The sequence below is a fragment of the Penaeus japonicus genome, unplaced genomic scaffold (assembly GCF_977035675.1).
Source record: "Penaeus japonicus unplaced genomic scaffold, GWHDUDI00000001_assembly GWHDUDI00000005, whole genome shotgun sequence".
Classification (NCBI taxonomy): domain Eukaryota; kingdom Metazoa; phylum Arthropoda; class Malacostraca; order Decapoda; family Penaeidae; genus Penaeus; species Penaeus japonicus.
In genome coordinates, this window is record NW_028234407.1 from 19021735 (window position 1) to 19029234 (window position 7500).

General features: G+C 37.1%; 2 protein-coding genes across 7 annotated transcripts in view; one reads left to right on the forward strand and one right to left on the reverse strand.

Annotated features, from left to right (window-relative positions):
- LOC122258114 (transcription factor E2F2) overlaps window positions 1-6985 on the reverse strand; it is a 38312-nt gene extending 31327 nt beyond the window's left edge. Inside the window, exons 1-2 of the mRNA XM_086537098.1 lie at window positions 5597-6985; window positions 4955-5062 (exon numbers count right to left, since the gene is read on the reverse strand). The gene's annotated coding sequence lies outside the window, so the exon portion shown is untranslated. The remainder of the gene's footprint in view (window positions 1-4954; window positions 5063-5596) is intronic.
- Window positions 1856-7500, forward strand: part of TTLL15 (tubulin tyrosine ligase-like 15) — a 41905-nt gene continuing 36260 nt past the window's right edge. For 2 of the 6 annotated variants that reach the window (XM_043023843.2, XM_043023844.2), the window contains exon 1: window positions 1859-2015. The gene's annotated coding sequence lies outside the window, so the exon portion shown is untranslated. Of the gene's footprint in view, window positions 2016-7500 lie in introns of all 6 variants that reach the window. The other 4 variants (XM_086537097.1, XM_043023845.2, XM_043023841.2 and 1 more) reach the window with 4 other exon arrangements.

Genomic DNA, 7500 nt, shown 5'->3' on the forward strand with positions numbered 1-7500 from the left:
ACGACAAGAAAAAAAGTAAGAACGTTTAAAGAGGCGTGAGTAACAACAGGTAAAACTCGGCAAGTTCCGGACATATTAAGAGAACTGCCTACAAATAACAAGAGAGTGCGGATGTACATATCCGTTGTCGTGATAACTCGTGGACGGCCGGATGTAGAGATGAGGGCTGAGAGGGGAGGGGAGAGGAGAGGGGGGGAGGGGGAGGGGCCATAGACTCGAGTTAAAGGGTCAATAATTGCCTTCATACGGTATACTACCGCCTGTTCCTAGTTTTCTAGTGTTTCCTTTAATTCGTCGTCAGCGTTTATTTACAGGATTTGTAATGTTCTCACGGCAGTTACTGCGGTCTTTAAACACTGCTATCTCAGCTGATGATGATACTATCATTGCACTATTGCAAATATAATCATTATCGTCATTAGTATTAGCATAATTTATTTCCGTATCAATGGCATTGTTATCATTACATAACAACAATAATCATTATTACATAACAATAATCACTTCCATAACTAATCATTATTACATAATAATCATTATTATCAAATTCATTATCACAATTTTCATTATCCATCGTTATTATTAGAATGATCATAGTGGTTATTATCAATTTTAGTGTTGTGGTTATAGTAACCAACATCGACGTAGCAGCAACGGCAACACTGATGGTAAGCCTCAATGGTAAGAACAAAATTAAAAAAACATTACACTAATTATAATAAAGACGATTAAGACCATGCTATCAATAATTTGAGTAATGATTAAATGATAATGATATCAGTTATGAAAATGATATTAATAATTACAACACTAAAATTAATTATAACGATGATGATAATGATAATAATGATAATAGTAATCATAATGATGATAATGACAAGACTAATGATAATAATTATATGCATTAAAATAAAAATTATTATCATCATCATTTTGACGGTGATATCAATGACAAATATTGATAACAGCAACGCAACTGCTGCATATGATAATAACAATGATAATGACTATATTGATAATTAACATGCTTAATCGTTATCATTAACAGCATCATTAATAAACACAACAATGCTGTTAATGATGATAGCAATATCATTATCATAAGGATAACGACAACGATAACAATCATAATAAAATAATGATAAATGATAGCAACGATAAGAGTAATACTAGTTATTATCATAATCATAATGATATTAACGATGATACCGCTTACAGCATCGATTGAAAACTTCTATCACTATTGCAAGGTCACTTTCTGACCAAATTATGATAATAACGAAGATTTATTGGTAATGATAATTATCATTGCGATATTAATTAAAGACTTGCTCACTACTGCTACTAAAACTAAATACATAAACAAGGACAGCAGTTTGAATGATAACACGAATATTAGTTAAAAAAATATTTTCTTTATCAAACAGTCACAAAATAATTATTGACTTTGAAAATTATCATTTCTGATAATTATAATTTTATTCTGACATTAGCGTATTTAAGGTTATACATATTTGTATCACTCTTGTTATTGTTATAAGCACTAATGTTTTCATTAGTGTTGTTATTAATATTATTGCTTAGACAAAGTAAAATATTGGCCCCGCTACTCATGCGCCGTCTAAACCTCCCTCGATTTCGAATACTGCCGCGTCCAGGCGTATAAGTATTTTCGACCAATCATTTTTTATATTATAAAATCATATATTTTAGAATAAACTACAACTCTTTGAATGCATCTACATATTTATCAATATCACTTTAATGTTTGATGGAGTAAAAAGTTAAATCTACTACTTCCATTCTTGTTATGCTGTACGACAATAACACGTGGCTCCTCGGCAGCGAACACTTAAGCCATGTGAGTGATGTTATGTTGTGTTCGTGTTGTACCTGTGTGAGCGTGCATCTCTGTCAAAAATCGGCAACAGCAAGATTATGTAGTGGAATAGAGAGTCGACATATTTCCGGATTAATCAGGGTGTTGTTAGAGGCACAATTGACATAAAGGAAAGGTGAGTAAGAAAGATGTTCGCCCAATGAAAAGGGTTTGTGGAATGTTGTATTTTTTTCCTTTAAAGTCGATGTTACCGGGTGGGCATTTTCTGCTCTTTATTGTCCTGACAGCAGATATATTACACATTTCTAAGCCTAGAGTTGTATCATGGGATCAGATTTCATATTTTGTGTGTAATGTAACTTAACTTAACGGGGAAAATAGTGTATGAGATGAGAAGCGCATACCAAAGTGGGCGTTAACCCTCCCAGGGCTGCACTCCTCCCGCCACTGTGAACGTTATTTCATCCTAGATATCCTTATTGTCAAGGGCCTCACCAAACAGGAGTCTCCCGCTTGGGTCAGATATCACGCCAATATGCTGTCAAGTTGATGTTCTCCTTGGGGCAGCAATGCAATGTAAGGACAACAGCGTATACGCAATTGCATACCTGGAACAGATCGATCAGTGGGCTGGTGTGACATGCCAGAATCCTCAAGTATCGTGTGCTGAGTGCGAGGGAGAAGAGTTCCTCACGAATGTGTGTTGTGTATTAAACTATTTTGTTTGGTATTCATGCTTTTTTATTACTTTGTCATGATTTTCATTAGTATTACTAATCACTAATGATATTATTATCCATGCCATATATTCATATTAACATCATTAATGGTAGTAGGAAACTTATGATGATTGTAAATATCGTTTAATGTAAATTTTGTTGGGAAAGCTGTCATTGTCATAATAACGATGATATCTCTATTGTCATTGCTGCCATGATGATGATAATTTCAATAACAAAGAAAAAAAAAACAATGAATTATGTAGTTGCATACATGAGGTGTCAGTAGGCGTTTTCGTCTCACTAATCTACTCTGCTGTGCCTGAGAGGAACTCAATCAGGCCGAAACATTATCTACCTCTGTGGAATGGACTGCGAACTAGTGGCACGGCGAGTGAATGCAGCGCCGAGTATAATGTAATATGCATGCTCTAGGTTTACCTAATATTGATTTGGTGTATATATACATGGTTCCACATGCGCTTATCACCAAGGGGTGAGTCAATAAATAGGCCTATGTGACCCGCATTCCTTGTTTTTTTTTGGGGGGGGGGGGATTTGTTTATATCTGCCACTATAATCATTGTTACTAATGGTATAGTTACTACTATAATAACATTAACTACAGTAACGATAGTAATGGAAATAAAATAAATTTTCCTTAATATTCAACGGTTGGGGTGTGCAGGGGAGGCCAGGCCTATTAATTGACTCCTCGGTCACTAAGCACTTCTGGAGCCATCTCTGTGCAATAATAATAAAAAAAATAATGGTAGTAATAATAGTTATAATGATAATGATTATAATAGAGATAAAGATTAAGATAACAAAAACAGAGCAAATCATAAGAGTGACCAGTGCATTTCTACATGTACTTGCGATGTTTACGAGATGAGAATAAAAGGAGGCGGTAATATGATAGCAAGGGAAGGATTGGAGGCTATTACTACTACTTTTTTCTTTTTTACAGAAACGCGTTTGGCAAAACTAGTATTAGTATTAGTAATCTAGGTAATAAAGATAATAATGATGATAGCAATACTGGTTATTATCTTTGGCAACAACACTAATGGTAATTATAAAATTATAAAGTAATTGATTATGATTCGGATGATAGTGTATTGATAAAATCAGTGTTACTAACACGTTAGCCAATACCACTACTACTATTGTTATTATTGTTTATAATCTTAGTCATTCCTGTTTTGTTAATATTGTTAATTTCATCATAGTTATCATCAGCCTCACAATATTTTTATGATCATTCTTACCGCTTTCATTATCCGCATTATCCTAATAATCACAACTGTCATGATCATGAATTGTTATTATTACGACTGTGGCGACGGGCTAACGTTTATTCATTTATTTTATAGAGCGCCTTGCCCCTCTCCTCGGCTATTCCGCTACCGAAAGTGGATATGGCTTAGAAGTGTAAAAGTGTATAAAACGGTCACATTTTATCAACACGTTCCCATTACGTCATATTGAGACATGCCAAAGTAGGTGAATACGGTAAATTATTGTCAATATATTACCGAAAGCGCAAAGCTTACCTTTATTTTTGCCACTATTTTGCCGCTTTTCTGGAGGCTCCTTTTAAGTTTCCTGATATACTGGAGTTCTCCAGCTACCGTGGTTTAGATAATTGGATATATTATTGTGATTACATCAGGTGTATATATATATATATATATATATATATATATATATATATATATATATATGTATGTATGTATATATTTGTATATATATACATATATATACATATATATATATATATATGTATATATGTATATATATGTATATATGTATATATATATATATATATATATATATATATATATATATATATATATATATATATATATATATATATATATATATATATATATAGTTTGCCTTACGTGAAGCAACCAGACCATACGACTGTTCCTGCGTCGACTTATAGCCATATCAAACCGGGCATGCAGGAATGCATGTTTTCATATATATGTATATATATGTAGAAGAAGAAAAAGAAGGAAGAAGGAAGAAGGAAGAAGGAAGAAGGAAGAAGGAAGAAGGAAGAAGGAAGAAGGAAGAAGGAAGAAGGAAGAAGGAAGAAGAAGAAGAAGAAGAAGAAGAAGAAGAAGAAGAAGAAGAAGAAGAAGAAGAAGAAGAAGAAGAAGAAGAAGAAGAAGAAGAAGGGGAGAAAATGGCATGCACCGCTGTCGGGACGTTGTAGGTCTATTCGAATATTGTTACCTTGATTGTCACAACGACGCCCTGTTAAAGCGTTGTCAGATGTTAAACCAGTAAGGTGGGATGTGCAACTGTACCGGGAATTCATATTGAACATTTCCTTTGCGTTATCGTGGTATGATCATATACTAGTTTGTGAGCAATACGTTACCAGGCAGTAACTAAAGATAGAGGTAGAATGTGCAACCGGCGTGATCTCTGTCGCCACATCCGGAAGTCGTAACGGCCTCTTGTGGTAAGGGATCCTCTCCAAACTATTCTGCGGCGAAGAAAGCTGGCGTAATTACTTATTCATAGGGAAATTGTGACGCATCAGATCCTTTCTGACTCCGGTTCCCTCCCTCCCTCCTTCTCCTTCGCTGGCCTGCGGGATAGGGCAGGGGGGAAAGTGGAGGCAGAAGATACCTTAGGCTAGCTAACCTGCCCATGTGAAATCGTTAAGTGGGTCACGTGCCCAGCAGATAGACGAAAGGGGCAGGACATGTTTGTGGATGTGGCTTGGGAATATATTCGTAGGAGGTAGTGCGAAAGCATTATGTTCCTATCGGTCCTCTAGAATTGATAGGGTTTCTGTGTGTTTTTGGCTAAAGTATCTGTTTGGTTGTTGCTTTCTTTTATATCTACTTTCTGTTTTTTTCCTGAGTTTGTTTCGTCCTCTTTGTTATATATATATGTGTGTATGTGTGTGTGTGTGTGTGTGTGTGTGTGTGTGTGTGTGTGTGTGTGTGTGTGTGTGTGTGTGTGTGTGTGTGTGTGTGTGTGTGTGTGTGACAAGACTACTTTCAACACTTACAGCTATCCTCACAGCCATCAGCAAGACCACTGATGACGTAATTGTTCCTCGGGGTGGTGAGTTGGGCCCACCATCCCTTCTCCGTGTCCGGCTGTATGACACTAAATGCGTTGCCGGTACTCAAGAATTCTGCCCGGCCATTCTGCCATGCATCAACGTCAAGAGTTTTTTTAACCGAGTTAAAATTGGGGAAATATTTTCTTTCGCACCCCGTCTCTCTCTCTCACTCCTCCCTCTCCTCTCCTCTTCTCTTCTCTTCTCTTCTCTTCTCTTCTCTTCTCGCTTTCCCTTCTATTTCCTTTCAATTTCTATTCTTCCATCTTCTACATGCCGCCATGTCCTCTTCCTCTGAACACAGGATGGAAGCTTCATATAATGTATGCCGTAAACAAACAAAAAACATGACAGACTCATCAGACAAAGTCGGGAGAAAACACAGCAAACAATACACAATACACGGGAAGTAACCTTGGAAAGTTTTCGGCCCTAAAAGGACGGTGCGTTGTCTACAAGCTAGCCTAAGAGGATGAAATTGCACAATTTCATCATAAAAGTTGGGCTAGTATAGCACGATCTATCATTGGGGCGTGTTCCTTAGAAAGAGTTTATATTTGAATGTTATTTGTTGATGCGTATTTCTGGCATGCTTTCATTTGAACTCTGGGATAGATCCGTCACACAATCTTCATTTGTCATTATAGGATATCTATTTTATATATATTTTGGAGAGGATGACCTCTCCGTACGCATCCTCACCTGAGGGTATAATGCCGCTGACAGGTGCGAGGTTAGGTAGAGGAAACGAGTAAGAAAGATCGAGACTGTAGCGTGACGATAATATCCGCTGGGTCCAGTCAAACGGGACGAGTACGAGACTATATAATATTTGAGACTTTCTCAAATAGTGCTCACTTTGAAGATCCATAGTTTTTCCTGTGTATGCCAGTTCGCTTGCGCAATATACCCAGGCACCAGGATCATGTGTCGACATAAATAACGATTCTTATTGCCTACTGTACCGGAGCCACAGGGTGTACGGCAAACGGTTTTGCGTGGCTGGCGGGCGTACGTTGACTTCCAAAAACAGAATACGAAGAATTCATCAACGGCCATCAAGACTAGCTGTCATCCTAATATAAACTTCGCAATGCCATTATACTGAAGATGCTAACACGTATCGTTGTAAGAAATTTGGCTAGCGCTTCGTCGCAATACTTTTATCTTGTGTGTAAGCTTAGCCTAACGGTCAGCTAAGCATCCCTCATGCTGACTCATTGTCAATATAATGAAACCAATCTTTACACTTTGCTTGATTGTAGTGCACTCCAAACATTGTAAGGACGATGAATAATATTATATAATTGTTCACTCCCGCGACGGGCCTGGTATACTTAAAAACTGTTATCCCGAAAGATATATACAGTAAGGTGATCTGTGATTGGCCCACAGAAAGGCAAGCCCGTCACAAGGTTTAGCATTGGAAGAAGCCGAATTCCACGGCAGTTACTCAAGAAAAGGAAAACGGTAAATGTCCCCGCTAGTAGAAGCGCTTTTTAAAAATCTTTTATTGCTTTTGCTTTCATATTTTTCTATTTTTGAGAGATTATAAGAGAGGTTTGTGGTCTCTCGCTGCATGGTGTGAGTAGCGCGCGTCCTCTGCTATGTCGCCGGTGGATAGGAACTTCCCTTACTTTCCCATGATGCTATTCTTCGTGTGAACGCCACGCTAAAGGATGAGAAAACAAAGAAAACACACACACACACAGATAACTACACACACCGACATAGATATACACACTGACACAGATACACACAGGGAAAAAAATACAACACAGATACAAACACAGACACAGATGCAAACACAGACACAGATACAAACACAGCCACAGATACAGATACAAACA